The sequence below is a fragment of the Acromyrmex echinatior genome, chromosome 6 (assembly GCF_024713525.1).
Source record: "Acromyrmex echinatior isolate Ae372 chromosome 6, ASM2471352v2, whole genome shotgun sequence".
Taxonomy (NCBI): Eukaryota; Metazoa; Arthropoda; class Insecta; order Hymenoptera; family Formicidae; genus Acromyrmex; species Acromyrmex echinatior.
Genome location: NC_141857.1, coordinates 15,476,697 through 15,491,892, shown reverse-complemented (window position 1 = coordinate 15,491,892; position 15,196 = coordinate 15,476,697). Strand labels below are relative to the sequence as shown.

The 15,196-nt window shown below is 39.9% G+C and overlaps 1 protein-coding gene across 1 annotated transcript in view; it reads left to right on the top strand.

The window, feature by feature from the left end:
- The window catches only part of spz3 (Spaetzle domain-containing protein 3), a 279,567-nt gene that overhangs the window by 116,009 nt on the left and 148,362 nt on the right, over positions 1-15,196 (top strand). The gene's annotated exons all lie outside the window — the stretch shown is intronic.

Genomic DNA, 15,196 nt, shown 5'->3' with positions numbered 1-15,196 from the left:
ATTCAAAGTATTGTCCATCACTGGCCACTTCTTTCTCCCATCTTTCGGGCAGTGTACGAATCCCGCGTCGAAAAAACTGGTCATCTTTTGAGGCGATCCACGAATCGATCCAATTTTTTACTTCTTCATAAGACGGAAGTGCTGGTCAGCCAGGCCGTGTGCCATTTATCGAAACAAGTGATAATCAGAGGGAGCAACATCTGGAGAATACTGCAGGTGGGGTAGGACTTCCCATTTCAACGTTTCCAAGTATGTCTTGACTTTCGCAACATGGGGTCGAGCATTGTCATGCTGCAAAATCACTTTATCGTGTCTCTCGTATTGCGGTCGTTTGTCTTTCAATGCTCAAACGCATCAATTGCATTCGCTACTGATCGCTTGTGATTGTTTCAGTCGGTTTTAACAGCTCATAATACACTACGCCGAGCTGATCCCACAAAATACAGAACATGACCTTGGAGCCTTGAATATTCGGTTTGACCGTCGACGTGGAAGCATGGCACGGGAACTCCCCATGATTTTCTGCGCTTGGAGCTATCGTAATGAACCCATTTTTCGTCCCCAGTCACAATGCGATACAGAAATCCCTTCCGTCTTTGCCTTTCAAGCAGCTGTTCACAAGCAAACAAACAGCCGTTCAACATCTCTCGGCTTCAACTCGTACGGCACACAATTTCCTTGCTTCTGAATCATTCCCATGACTTTGAGGCTTATTGAGTCACTCCCAATGATCGTGCCAATTCTTCTTGATTTTGACACGAGTCTTGATCAAGTAATGCCTCCAATTCTGCATCTTTGAAAACCTTCTCTCTTTCACCGCTATTTCAATAATAGAGGCCTCACCATAAGTATTTGAGAGCATTCGATGAGCCTCAGCCGCAGATTTCTTCATATTGAAGCAGAAAATTAAAACCTCCCGCAAATGACGAGAATTTGACTCGTAAACTGACATTTTCAATCAAGAATAACTTTATGATGCAGACAAATCGACTAATGTTTCTATGGGGTTATGTTGACAGATGCCCAAGTTTATTATACGACGTCTATGATCTATTTATTTCGACCACCACTTACCGCTAAAGCCATCTATAGGAAAACGGCGGAAGCAAAGTTGTACACCTAATATATATATATATATATATATATATATATATATATATAAACCTTAAAAATGTTATATATTTACAAAATCTAAATACACACACATGTAAAAAACTATACAAATTTTATTTAAGACATCTTTTCTTATATCTTATTGTTCCGACGACAGTTATTGTACTATCGCATATGAGCGATGGATAGCGTATATACGGAAGCATTAATAATTAATTCTCGGAAATGATATATCGTATTGTAACTTTATTACACATGATTGAATTTATAAAAAAATAGTCTTTAATTTGGTAGAAAAAAAGGATTAAAAATTTAAGAAAATTACAGATGGTGGAGGTATTTTATTAAACAAAAAAATAAAAAAAATTTTTTTTCTTTATAAATTTAAAGTACTTTTAAAATCGTATAACTTCTATTTAAAAAATTTTTTTCTATCTTTAATATTCCCGACGATATTTGGTTCGAAAGAAAAATACCGTTTTTTTCAAAGAGGTGTTTCACCCTTTAAACATGTATAAAAAAGTAAGAGTCTCTTAGTTTTACAACATATTTCATGGAGAATCAAATCGGTTCCGGACAGTTGTGATATTTCCTTTGTTAGATGTTTCTACAGGAGAACACGTTGCAATATAAATTTTTGTGATAATTTGAAGTTGCGTATCAATGCGACCTCGTTAATATCGTTAATAGCTGCATTATAGTTCTTCTTCCGATTTTTGCAATTTTAAAAACAATATTACCAATATAGTAAAGAAGAATTTTTCAGTAATATTACTTCCTCCTTAATTTTTAGCCGTTTGGCTGGAGACTCATTGGAATTTTTGATCTCTTCCTCCTTAACCTTTAGCCGTTTGGTTGGAGGCTCATCGGAATTCTTCATTCTAAATATAATCACGTTACACTTAATCACATAATTTACTCAATATGCAAAAATATTTCGTCACTATTGGCAGAATACTTTTACAGGTTGAAAACACTCACATCGAATACAGTGCTTCGCGCGACGCAAGTCGATAAAGACTGCCGCTAAAAAGCATTCTTCGCTGTAGCGAGACTGTCCTGGGATTTATCTATGGCAGTCGATGTATATAAAACAAAGTAAATCAAAAGTGCCGCCGCGAGAAGATCCACAAAATAAGTTCGTAGAAAGTTGCCTTTCTTATGCATAGAGCATCCGAATATCAAATATTACCGTTAGATACATTGAGATTGTTACATGTATTGAGCAGCGCTGCCACCGCCGCAGCGCTCTATCTCATATATTATACTTGCCATATACTTATCATCTTTCTTGTGGGGAATTCTTAATGTCTCACTAGCGCAGCGAGCGTAGTAAGCTTAAAGATTGTGTTGGTAACGAGTTGCCTAGCAGCGTAAAAAAATAATAAAAAAAGAAATATTATATTAATAGATCAATAGAGGTGTTCGTCCTGTACGGTCATATAAAATTGTGCTCGTGAAATAAATATTATATTTACAGTTACAAATTAAGTCTCAATTATTATTTTCTTTATCACATCACACGACAAGCGTGGGCTTGTCAAGAGAACTCTGACTTATCCATTGAGTCACATATTCCCACATTGGTGACCCCGACGTGATTGTGATACGAAAGACCGTTGTGATACGAAAGGCCATCGTGATACAAAAGGCCGACAAGATCTAAAGGCCGATGTGATCGAGAGGAAGAAGCGATTAACTGGTAACTCGTTCGAGCAACATCGAGACGAACTTGGTTTCGAATCAAGCAGAAGTGCACATTGCCGACGTCGTAGCTGATAAGGAAACTCGTCGCCGACGTAGTAGCCGACAAGGAGGCCCATCGCCGACGTCATAAGTAGCAGCAGGCTCATCGCCGATATTGTGACCTGTCGCAAGGCCCCATCGTTAAGGCCGGGGCCAGTGGAAAATTCTCGCCGTTGGAAGCACCGCAGAGACATATCCAACGACAGGCGCTCAGCGTTCCGCCGACGTGGGAACTGCACGAATCAGCCCAGGAGCCGGCGTTCAGGACGTCATCGCCGTCGCCGCCATTGTGATCTGTCAAGGACGACCTCGCCGCCATTGTGACCTGTGAAGGACGACCTCGCCGCCATTGTGACCTGTGAAGGACGACTTCGCCGCATAGCAGTCGGGCAAGTTGTGTATGCAGCGCGTTAGTTTTTAAGCGTGCGTAATCCGGTAAACAGGAAAGTAGATCCTCCATGCTTTTCTTCACGAGGTCAATTATACGAACGTCAATTAACAATTTCTCCATTATTGACAAATTAGCATTGAGCGATCGAAATTTTTATAGCGTGCGCGTAAGTGGTTAATATTTAAGACCGTTAGGAAGTACTGATTGTTCGCGAGCTCCGTCACGTATAATCATGGCTCCTCCCACCAACGAGGAATTGCAGGAGCAAGTGATGCAACTGCAAGCTATGCTTCAGCAGATGCAGGGCAAGGTGGCAGGCAATGTCGCGCGCGTGGATTCATATAGGGTTCCGAAAATTCCGCCGTTCTTAATTAAAGATCCGGTGATATGGTTCATTCAAGTCGAGGCCACTTTCGAGGCCGCTCGAATCACAGAGCAAAAGACTAAGGCGCATCACGTGATTATGTCTCTGGACGCAGAAGCTATCGCGTGTTGCAGAGATCTCATCGCGGAACCCGATATTAATGAACCATACACCAAATTAAAACAGCGTATCATTGAAAATTTTTCAGCGTCAGCAGAAAGTCAACTGCGACAATTAATAAAAGGCCAAGTGCTTAAGTCAGATAAACCGTCGCAGATTCTCAGTCGACTTCGTAACTTAAACTCTGACAAACGATATGACGACGCCGTAATAAAAACTGTGTTCTTTGAACATTTATCACCGCACATTAGAAGCATTCTTGCGACTACCGAAAGTACGGATCTGGATAAATTAGCCAAAATGGCGGATAAAATAGTTGAGACCGTGGGTGATTCTGCGCAGTGTGCCGCCGTATCGTCGTCAGAGTCTAAGCCGTCCGACTTAGAAGCTAGGATCGACGGTCTGGCCGCTGATATTGCTATCCTCGCTGCTGAGGTCAAGCGATACAGCAAATCTCAGACGAGAGACAAGGCAAATAAAAATCGTAAGCGTTCCAAAAGCAGAAACTCTCGTGTCTGCTGGCCGCATCGTACTTTTGGGAAACAAGCGCGAGTCTGTAAGGGAACTGAAAAATTCCCGTGCCCTTGGCCAAAGCCCAAGATTTTAACGGACGAAAAGGCGGGGGAATAGAATCGTCTGCCACCGAGGAGACAGGTATGGCGGGCGTCGATTCTTCTGTCCGTCTCCACATCCGAGATCGAGTCACCGGAGAGTTATTCCTTGTAGATACGGGGGCGGAAATTTCGCTGCTTCCCAGCACTTACGCGAAGGACAAAACTCCGACCAATTTCAAACTTTACGCGGCAAACAATACGTGTATAGATACATATGGGGAGTCGTTCCGAACGCTACATTTAGGGATACGCCCGATCACATGGAATTTCTGCGTAGCATCAGTTCCGTACCCGATTATTGGGGCCGACCTGATTGCACATTATGGTCTCCTTCCGGACCTTAAAGGTCGTAGACTCATCGATTCACAAAATAATGTGTACGTGTCGGGCATTGTTAAATCGGTACCACAGCTTGCCATTAGCACAGTCAAACCCAGTACGAAATTCGCGAGTATCTTATCTGAATTTCCGGAGGTCACCGGTTTAGAACAGGTAACTCCGAATTGCAGTAGCGATGTTCGTCATTATATCATTACCACGGGTCTGCCGGTTGCTGAGCGCCCCAGGCGGTTAAGTCCGGAAAAATTAAAAGCGGCAAAGGCTGAATTTCAACGGCTAGTCAAAGCCGGTATTTGCCGTCTGTCCAGTAGTCCATGGGCAAGTCCCATTCACATGGTACCGAAAAAAGACGGATCATGGAGGATCTGCGGCGATTACCGTCGTCTTAACGCAATTACCGTGCCGGATAAATTTCCCGTACCGCATTTGCACGATTGTTCCTCCAATTTGCGTGGGAAAGTCATTTTTTCTAAGCTAGATCTGTATCAGGCATACAATCAAATTCCAGTGGCGCCGGAAGATATTCCGAAAACGGTTGTCATTACGCCTTTCGGGTTGTTCGAATATAAATTCATGACATTCGGTCTTAGAAACGCGAGTCAAACATTTCAGCGTCAAATCTTCCGCGCTCTAGGCGATCTGGAATTTGTGTTTGCATTCATCGACGACATACTCATAGCGTCGACGTCTTTTGAAGAGCACGAAGCTCATTTACGCATAGTGTTACAGCGATTAAAAAAATTTTATTTACGACTCAATGTAAATAAATGCGAGTTCGGCAAGGAGGAATTAGAATTCCTCGGATTTACGATTAACAGCGAAGGGTGTAAACCAACACTCGATAAAATTCAGGCTATTCGCGAGTTTCCAAGGCCTAACACCATAGTCGAATTGCGTCGTTTTCTTAGGCTTGTCAATTTCTATCGTAAATTACTACATAATGCAGCTATCGTTCAAGCCATTAAATGAGTACCTTCGCGATTCACGCAAAAATGACAAACGGCCAATCATATGGACGCCGGTGGCTGAAGAAGCGTTCAATGAGTGCAAGGAGAGTCTGGCCAACGCGACTATACTCTCTCACCCCTCCGACGTAGCCGAGACGTGCCTCGTTTGTGACGCGTCAGATTTCGCCATCGGGGCCGCCCTCGAACAACGTTTAGACGATTTGTGGAAACCGCTCGCATTCTTTTCGCGCAAATTAAATTCGGCACAACAGAACTACAGCGCGTACGATCGGGAGCTTACGGCGATCGCCGAGGCAATCAAATATTTTCGATATTTCCTCGAGGGGCGAAATTTCAAAATTGTGACCGATCACAAGCCTCTCATCTATGCGTTTATGCAACGTTCCGAAAAAGCATCACCTCGGCAACAGAGGCAACTTTCGTTCATCTCGCAGTTCACTACGCGTATCGAATAAATCGGGTAAAGATAATATTGTGGTGGATTCCCTTTCCCGCATCGAAGCCATTCGTTTACCTGCCGAGATCAAACTTAATGAGCTTGCACAGCAACAAGAACAAGACGAGGAGCTACAGTCCATTCGCGAATCTCCTGAATTTCCGCTGTCTATGAAGCGAATTCAATGGGGGCCGACACATATTACACTTTACTGCGAAATGACCGGCGAGGCAATCCATCCCTATATACCGGCATCTTTACGAGATCGCGTTTTTCACTTGTTCCATGACGCGGCTCATCCAGGCCCTAAAGTCACGGATCGGGTAATTCATCAACGATATGTGTGGCCCAACATGCATCGCGATATTACAAAATGGTGTAAGAATTGTCTTGACTGTCAGCAGTCAAAAATATCCAGACACGTTCAATTACATCCTGAAAAATTTGTCGCACCCGATGGGCGTTTCGAGCACGTTCATATGGATTTAATAGGTCCCTTGCCTGAGTCGGACGGGTACAGATATTGTGTGACGATGATTGATAGATTTTCGCGTTGGCCAGTAGCAATACCTGTGAAAGATATTGAAGCCATTACAGTGGCACGCGCGTTTTATGACAACTGGGTAGCAAATTTTGGAGCACCCAAAATAATAACTACTGATCAAGGTACTCAGTTTGAAGCGCAACTGTTTACGGCACTTCTTCAGCTGATCGGCTGTCAACGAATTCGTACCACGGCGTATCATCCCGCTTCGAACGGTATGATTGAGCGGTGGCATAGAAGCTTAAAAGCTGCTATTATGTGTCATGCTAATGAAGGTTGGTCACGAGTACTTTCGACCGTATTATTAGGTCTGCGTACTCATGTCCGCCTTGACACCGGCGCATTGCCTGCGGAATTTGTCTATGGAACGACACTGCGCGTCCCCAGAGAATTTATACTTCCGGATGACTTCACTCCTAGTCCGCAAATTTTCATAGAGGAATTCTGCGAGCATATGCGCAAAGTTAAGCCAATCTCAATAGAGCATAAGCACAAGAAACGCGCATTCGTATTTAAAAATTTATATTCTTATTCCCATGTTTTTCTACGGGTGGGCGGTACCAAGAGAGCATTAGAGCGTCCTTACACCGGCCCTCACAAGATTATAAATCGTGTTTCGGATCGAGTTTTCGATATTGAAGTTAATGGTGCACAGCGCAGTGTATCAGTCGAGAATTTGAAGCCAGCGTATGGCATACGCGATGATTTGTGTAGTGCAATTCTAGAAACAGGGCAAACAGCTAATTCGTCTAGCAACGAGCGACCAACTTTGAGAACGTATGCGCGCCCGAAGAGGAAGGTGACTTTCGCCTTATAATTGTAATAGATCTTCCAAAAATGTAATTAATTTTTGTCAGATACTTTTAAGATATTCTATATGACACGTTGTATATATTTTATAAGGTAGACCTAAGTGCCGGATTCGTTGTCACTCGAGGGGGAGTATGTGGGGAATTCTTAATGCCTCACTAGCGCAGCGAGCGTAGTAAGCTTAAAAATTGTGTTGGTAACGAGTTGCCTAGCAGCGTAAAAAAATAATAAAAAAAGAAATATTATATTAACAGATCAATAGAGGTGTTCGTCCTGTACGGTCATATAAAATTGTGCTCGTGAAATAAATATTATATTTACAGTTACAAATTAAGTCTCGATTATTATTTTCTTTATCACATCACACGACAAGCGTGGGCTTGTCAAAAGAACTCTGACTTATCCATTGAGTCACATATTCCCACATTCTCTCGATACGTTATGCCATCTGTTGCGACTCATGTGCGACCTAGACTTACGATTTTTTCTCTCTCTCATTGCAGCTTTTTATGTGATTCCATTTACTTATGCTCATACGCAAAATATATACACATACATATTATATATATATATATATATATATATATATATATATATATATATATACATTTTTTTCATTTCTATTGTACTTATTCAATTATATTCTAATAATGCTTTTAAAGCGAGCCCAGTGATATTATCAAATCATGATACCATCGATCGCGATGATGCTGCCGGCATATGTAATATGATACGAAGAATGTAGGAAGGAAAAGAACAAACAGATATCGCGAAGACAAAAGGAATAGATAATTTCATTTCTCGCTGTGAGACACACAGTTGATATTTGTTTATTCTTCATACACTACATACGCACACACATATAACCTTTGTATTTTTTGCAAAATGGAAAAGAATGAGTTTCATGCGGTCAAACATTTACATATGTAAGGTAACGCCGAAAGAAATCAAAGCCGAGTTGGATAATGTTCATAGCACATCTGCACCAGAGTCGCGTTTGCGACTGTATAGAATTGAATGAATTTAAACGTGGTCGTACATCCTCCATGTGATACACCTCGTTCGGGACGTTTGCCCAATTGAGGCTGTTACGCCAGAAATTATGAACAAAGTCCACGATATTGTTTTGACTGATCGACGAGTGAAAGTGCGCGAGCTTGTTGAAGCCACAAGCATATCACATGGCACAGTGATTTCAATTTTGCACGAACAATTGGATATAAAACAGCTATCGGCAAGATGGGTGCCGCGTTTGCTCACTGTGGACCATAAGCGCGACCGTGTGACAATATCAAAACAATGTTTGGAGATGTTTCAACGTAATCCAGATGAATTTCTGCGTCGATTCATTACTGTGGACGAAACATGGATCCATTACTTCACATCCGAGACGACGAAACAGTCAAAAAAATGGACTTCACCGAGTGAACCAGCTCCGAAGAAGGTGAAGACCGTCGCTGAAGTCGGCCGGAAAGGTGGTGGCCATAGTTTTTGGGATGCACGCGGTATAATTCATATCGATTATTTTCCGTCGAAGTAAACGATCAATGGCAATTACTATGCAACCTTATTGGACCATTTCAACAACATTTTAAAGAAAAAACGTCCCCATTTGGCGAAGAAGAAAGTACTTTTCCCTCAAGACAATGCACGGGTTTATACATGCTCGGCACCAAATTCAACGAATTCCGCTACGAATTGCTTCCTCATCAAGCATATTCGCCAGATTTAGTCCCCTGTGACTATTTCCTGTTTCTAAACCTGAAAAAATGATTCGGAGGAAAGAGATTCACCACCAAAGAGCAGCTCATCTTAATTAGATGCATTTTTAATAATAATCAATAATGTAATGGTGCAATCGTGAAAAAATTAAAAATTTTATGTAGAAAAAGTGATAAGGAATCGATATCTCAGATCTTTTTTAATTATACGAGTATAATTAAAAAAGATCTGAGAAATCCATCGTTTTTTATCATTTTTTCTATATAAAATTTTTAATTTTTCTACAATTGCATCATTATATTTTTGATTATTATTAAAAATGCATCTAACTAACACAAAGAGAATTACTATTCTTATGATGACGGGGATGATAAAATGAGATCTCACCAAGATGTCGCGAATCTGATTAATGACACATATCCTAACCGCAATCCAATTTCTAAAATTACTTTCTAAAGTCTTTCTAAAGTTTACTGTCTATCAGACAGATTCGAAAGAACGGGTTCAGTTGCATTGAACAAAGATCTGTGAGACCTAAAACAGCAACTGACGATAATGTAGCTTTAATAGTTCTTCAAAGTGTTATCGAAAATCATCATAAGCTTTGAAAATAGTTCAGGAATGCAATACTACATGGGCTGAAAAGTCCCGGGATTTTTCAATAGGTGGTGCTTCTAGAAAATGAACATGATTCATTTCGAGAGATTCATCTGTCACTAGTTTATGTATGAAGTTTCATGACATTTCGTTCATTCGTTCACAAGCTACAGTCGTTTAAGTGGCGTTACTTTCACCTTCGTAAAAAAAATGGAAAAACAGGAATATCGCATCTTGATCAAACATTGTTTTTTGATGGGAAAAACTTCTGAACAATTATTGAAATGGTTGCAGAAATGTTATCCCACATCTGCTCCTTCGAGAACAATAGTTTATCGGTGGTTTAGTGAATTTAAAATGGATCGTACAAGCACCGAAGACGCACCTCGCTTTGGAAGGCCAAAAGAGGCTACGAATGCGAAAATCGCAAAGCAAGTGCATCGAATCGTTTTGAGTGATCGTAAAGTGAAGTTGCGCGAGTTAACTGAGGCCGTGGGCATCTCAAAAGAACGGGCGGGATACATTTTGCACGATGTTTTGGAGATGAAAAAGCTATCGGCACGATGGGTGCTGCGTTTGCTGACCATCGACCAAAAACAGCAGCGCGTTGATGATTCAACGGTCGGTTTGGCGTTGTTGCAGCGTAATTGAGCGGACTTTTTTCGCGGACGTTTTGTGACGATGGATGAAACGTGGGTCCATTACCATACGCCTGAGTCCAATAGGCAGTCTGCAGAGTGGCTGAAAAGCCACGAAAGCCGACCAAAGCGGCCAAAAGACCAACGCTCGGCCAGAAAGGTTATGGTCTCCGTTTTTTGGAATGCGCATGGCATAATCTTCATCGATTACCTGCAGAAGGGAAGAACAATTACGAGAGAGTATTATGCAGCGTTATTGGACAAACTGAACGACGAAATAAAGAAAAAAACGGCCCCATATGGCGAAGAAAAAAGTTCTGTACCATCACGATAACGCACCGTCACACACGTCCTTGAAAGCGACGGTCAAATTGGACCAATTACGATTCGAATTGGTTGCTCACCCACCGTATTCTCCAGACTTGGCCCCCAGCAACTATTATCTGTTCTCAAACCTCAAGCGGTGGCTCCAGGGAAAGAGATTCACATTGAATGAGGAAGTCATCGCGGAAACCGAGGCGTATTTCGAAGGCTTGGACATTTCATACTACAGAAAGGGCATCGAAATGTTGGAAAATCGCTATACCAAGTGTATCGCCCTCGAAGGCAACTATGTGAGGAATAAATATAACTTTGCACAAAAAACGCTTGTTTTCATTAAAAATCCTGGGACTTTTCAACCCATGTAGTATAAACCGAAGATCAATCGTAAAAATTTTGAAAAAACATGATTACCGCCCGTATAAAATGATACTCGTTCAGAAACTGTCTGAAGTTGATTTCAACAGAAGAATTGAGTTTTGTGAGGAAATGATGAGGCGATATGATGGAAACCATCAATTTTTTAATTGGATTTGTTTTTCTGACGAAACCACTTTTGTGTTGAACGGATCTGTTAATCGTCAAAATTTAAGATATTGGGCTGACAATAATCTCCATTGGATGAGAGATTGTCACGCTCAATATTCCCAAAAAAATGTTTTGGCTGGAATAATAGGTTATCGTATTGTAGGTATTGTCCGTTTTTTATCGAAATATAAATGTACACAATTACGTGCATTTACTAAGAATCGAAGTCGTCCTATGTATCTAAAATATTACAGGAAATGCTTTTGAAAATGTTTGGTTCCAGCAAGATGGGGCCCCAGCTCATTTTGCAATAATGAACTCGTAACTTTCTCAATGAAACATTTGCCAATAAATGGATTGGTAGAAGAGATCAAATCGAATGGCCATCTAGATCAAACCCCACTTGACTATTTTTATTGGGAATATTTGAAGAGCAAAGTATACGAAACAAAATCGGCAACCATTAATGAATTACGAGCAAGAATAATAGACGTTTCAAATTCAATTGGACAGGAAATGCTAGAAAATGTATGCAAAGTATCTATATCCGGTTGGCACACTGTCAAGCAGTAAACGGACAACAATTTGAACATTTAATTCATTAATTTTTTAATTATGTCTAACACGTACACACACAAACACACACACACACACACATCCACGCACGCACGCACGCACACAAGGACTCACTTTGATCAAACATCTCGAAGAGTGGATATCCGACCGTGCCATCTCCACGCGGTACACCTTAGATAACGCACCGGCGATACTTAAACTTTGAAGGTTCGTAACTCAGAAAGATCTCAAGCAAAAAAGGTTTGTAACCAGTGTTTCGTAAACGTTTGACACCAGCTTTAAGAAGATGTAATAGAAAATAGGAATTCCCATTTAAGATTTCAAAGTTGACCTTCACGGTGTCCTTCAAGGTCGTATGAAAGTCATTTCAATATAACCATATAATAGACCATTTGATATACTAAAACTTTTGTATTGAACCTTTTCTTCCATTATCTTTCATTATTTTCCAAGATATTTGACCATTACGGAACTTTCTCCCATCACTGTATATTTTACGTATGAGAATAAGTAAAAAGAGTAAGATATAAGAAGCTGCAATGAGAGAGAAAAAAATCGTAAGTATAGGATGCACATAAGTCGCAACAGATAGCATAACGTATCGAGAGAAAGATGGTAAGTATATATATGGCAAGTATATGAGATAGAGCGCACGGCTGCGGCGACGGTAGCGCTGCTCAATATTTCAATGTATCTAATGATAATATTTGATATTCGGATGCTCTATGCACAACAAAGGCAATTTTCTACGAACTTATTTTATCGATTCTCTCGCGGCGGCACTTTTGATTTACTTTGTTTTATATACATCGACTGCCATAGATAAATCGCAGGACAGTCTCGCTACAGCGAAGAATGCTTTTCAGCAGCAGTCTTTATCGAGTTACGTCGCGCGAAGCACTGTATTCGATGTGAGTGACTTCAACCTGTAAAAGTATTCTGCCAATAGTGACGAAATATTTTTGCATATTGAGTAAATTATATATGATTAAGTGATTGTATTTAGCATGAAGAATTCCGATGAGCCTCCAGCCAAACGGTTAAAGATTAAGGAGGAAAAGATCATAAATTCCGATGAGCCTCCAGCTAAACGGCTAAAGATTAAGGAGGAAAAGAAAGAGGACGTCAACATCTAAGGATGTCCTCGCCGAAGATAACGTTCTCGGTGATGAGGGTGTTCTTTTCGATGAGAACATTCTCGATGAAGAAGAGGAGAAGCAAGAAGAGGAGGAGGAGGAGGAGAAAGATGACGATAACGAAGAAGAGATCATATACATCAACGACTTGCCCTTCAATTTTAACAACGTAAGCGTTGAGGAGTGCATCGAGTATGATGGAACTTCTCCACTTACAAAGCGAAGAATAACTGTTTCACATTCTCGAAGAAGTGGTGGAGGGGGTGGAGAAGTAAAAGGAAGAAGAGGAAGAGGAGGAGGAGATGGAGGAGGTAAGTACAAATTTTGACATTAATCGTCACATTTTGGATGTAAGGTGGTGGCAGTGGCCCACAACGCATTTTGGGGTGAACGCGGGGTCCGCGACGGCGGCGGCGGCGGCGGTGGCAACCGATAGCACCGGGGCCTTCCCGCGCCTTCCCCCCCCCCCACATTTCTCTCGAGACCGCGACGCTAGCGCTGCCTGGTAGCAGCCAGCTGTATCCGTGGATTCGAATCCCCATTGCTATACTACTATATTGTTAGTTATTTGTCTTTCAGATAACATTTATAATATATTACCGAATATTGTTTATCACTGTAGTTTATGACTGTTTGAAATAAAAGAAATATTGCGCTAAAATATTGTATCATTTGATTTTATTAATTATTTATTATATTTTTTTTTGCTGTAGCATCAATATATAATATATTATACTTCTATTATATCTGGAGATACTGGTAGTGTCTCGGTGCTAAGATACGCGCAGTGACACTATCGTGGCTATTTTACGCGAAACCGCGAGTTAAGATTATTAGATTAATGGCTAAACCAGTTAGATTTTACATACGCTCAATCGATGGCGTTCACTCAAATTATGTAATAAAAGTACTTTTATTTTTTTTCTTTTTCCGTGCCCTATGAGCGGAGATATTGCGACGCAAAGTCCCGATGTGAAATTTATCACATATAATTTATGATATGTCATCGTTATTATCATCATTATTATCGTCGATCTTGGTCGACTAGCCAAATGTATTGTTGCACGTTTCAGTGCGAGAGTGCGTTAGTCGTCCAGTTAGAATGTAATGGACGTTTTGGCGCGAAAGTGCGTTAACGTATGATTGATGCAATGCAATGCAACAAGTGCTGACGGTGCACGGTGCATGGTAAACGAAATTATACGCTGGTATTTGTTAATAACTTTTGTTAATAACTCATCAGGAAATGATAATAAAAAATCATCGATTTCTATATCGTTTCTAATTAACATTTAACAAAAGGAAATCAAATGGAAATTATTCACTGGTAATTGTTAACTAAGCTAAGAAATGATAACGAAAAAGTAATTTATTTATCATCGATGTCTATTTGTTTATAAATTAGTACATAACAAAAGGAAATCGAATAAAAATGAAATTATATACTGGTACTTGTTAATTAAATTGGGAAATGATAATGACACAGCAATTTATTCGATATCAATCTCCATTTGTTTGTTTATTAATATTTAACAAGAGAAGATCCGACGGAAATGAAATCATACACTGATATTTGTTAATTGAGCTAGGAAACGATAATGACAAAGCAATTTATTTATATGGTTCTCCATTTGTTTATAACTCAATATTTAACAAAAGGAGATCAGATGAAAACGAAATTATACGATAGTACAATATATGTTAACTAAGCTAAGAAATGATAATGAAAAACCGATTTATATGTATTTGGTTATAATTAATATTTAACAAAAGGAGATCGAATGAAAAAGAAATTATACACTGGTATTTGTTAACTAAACTAGAAAATGAAAATGAAAAAGCGATTTATGTCTATTTGTTTATAATTAATATTTAACAAGAGGAGATCGAACGAAAATGAAATTATACACTGATATTTGTTAACTAATAAGGAACACTAGGCAATTCAAAAATTCAAAAAATTCTGAAACTTTACTTTGTGTACAAGTAAAGTATAATAGTTCCATATATAACATAAAATTATTTTTTGTTAGTGCAGAATTACAATTTTAGGGGGTGAAACTCTTTGAAGAAAATTGGTTGTAAAATTGTTTTCTTTTGAAACGAATCGTCAAAACTATAAGAGATACGAAAGAATTTTCACAATAAAAATTAAATGGTTTCAAGAGTACTTTAGAATTACAATAAAAAATTTTTTTTTAAATTATTTATTTACTTTATACCACTCTATCCC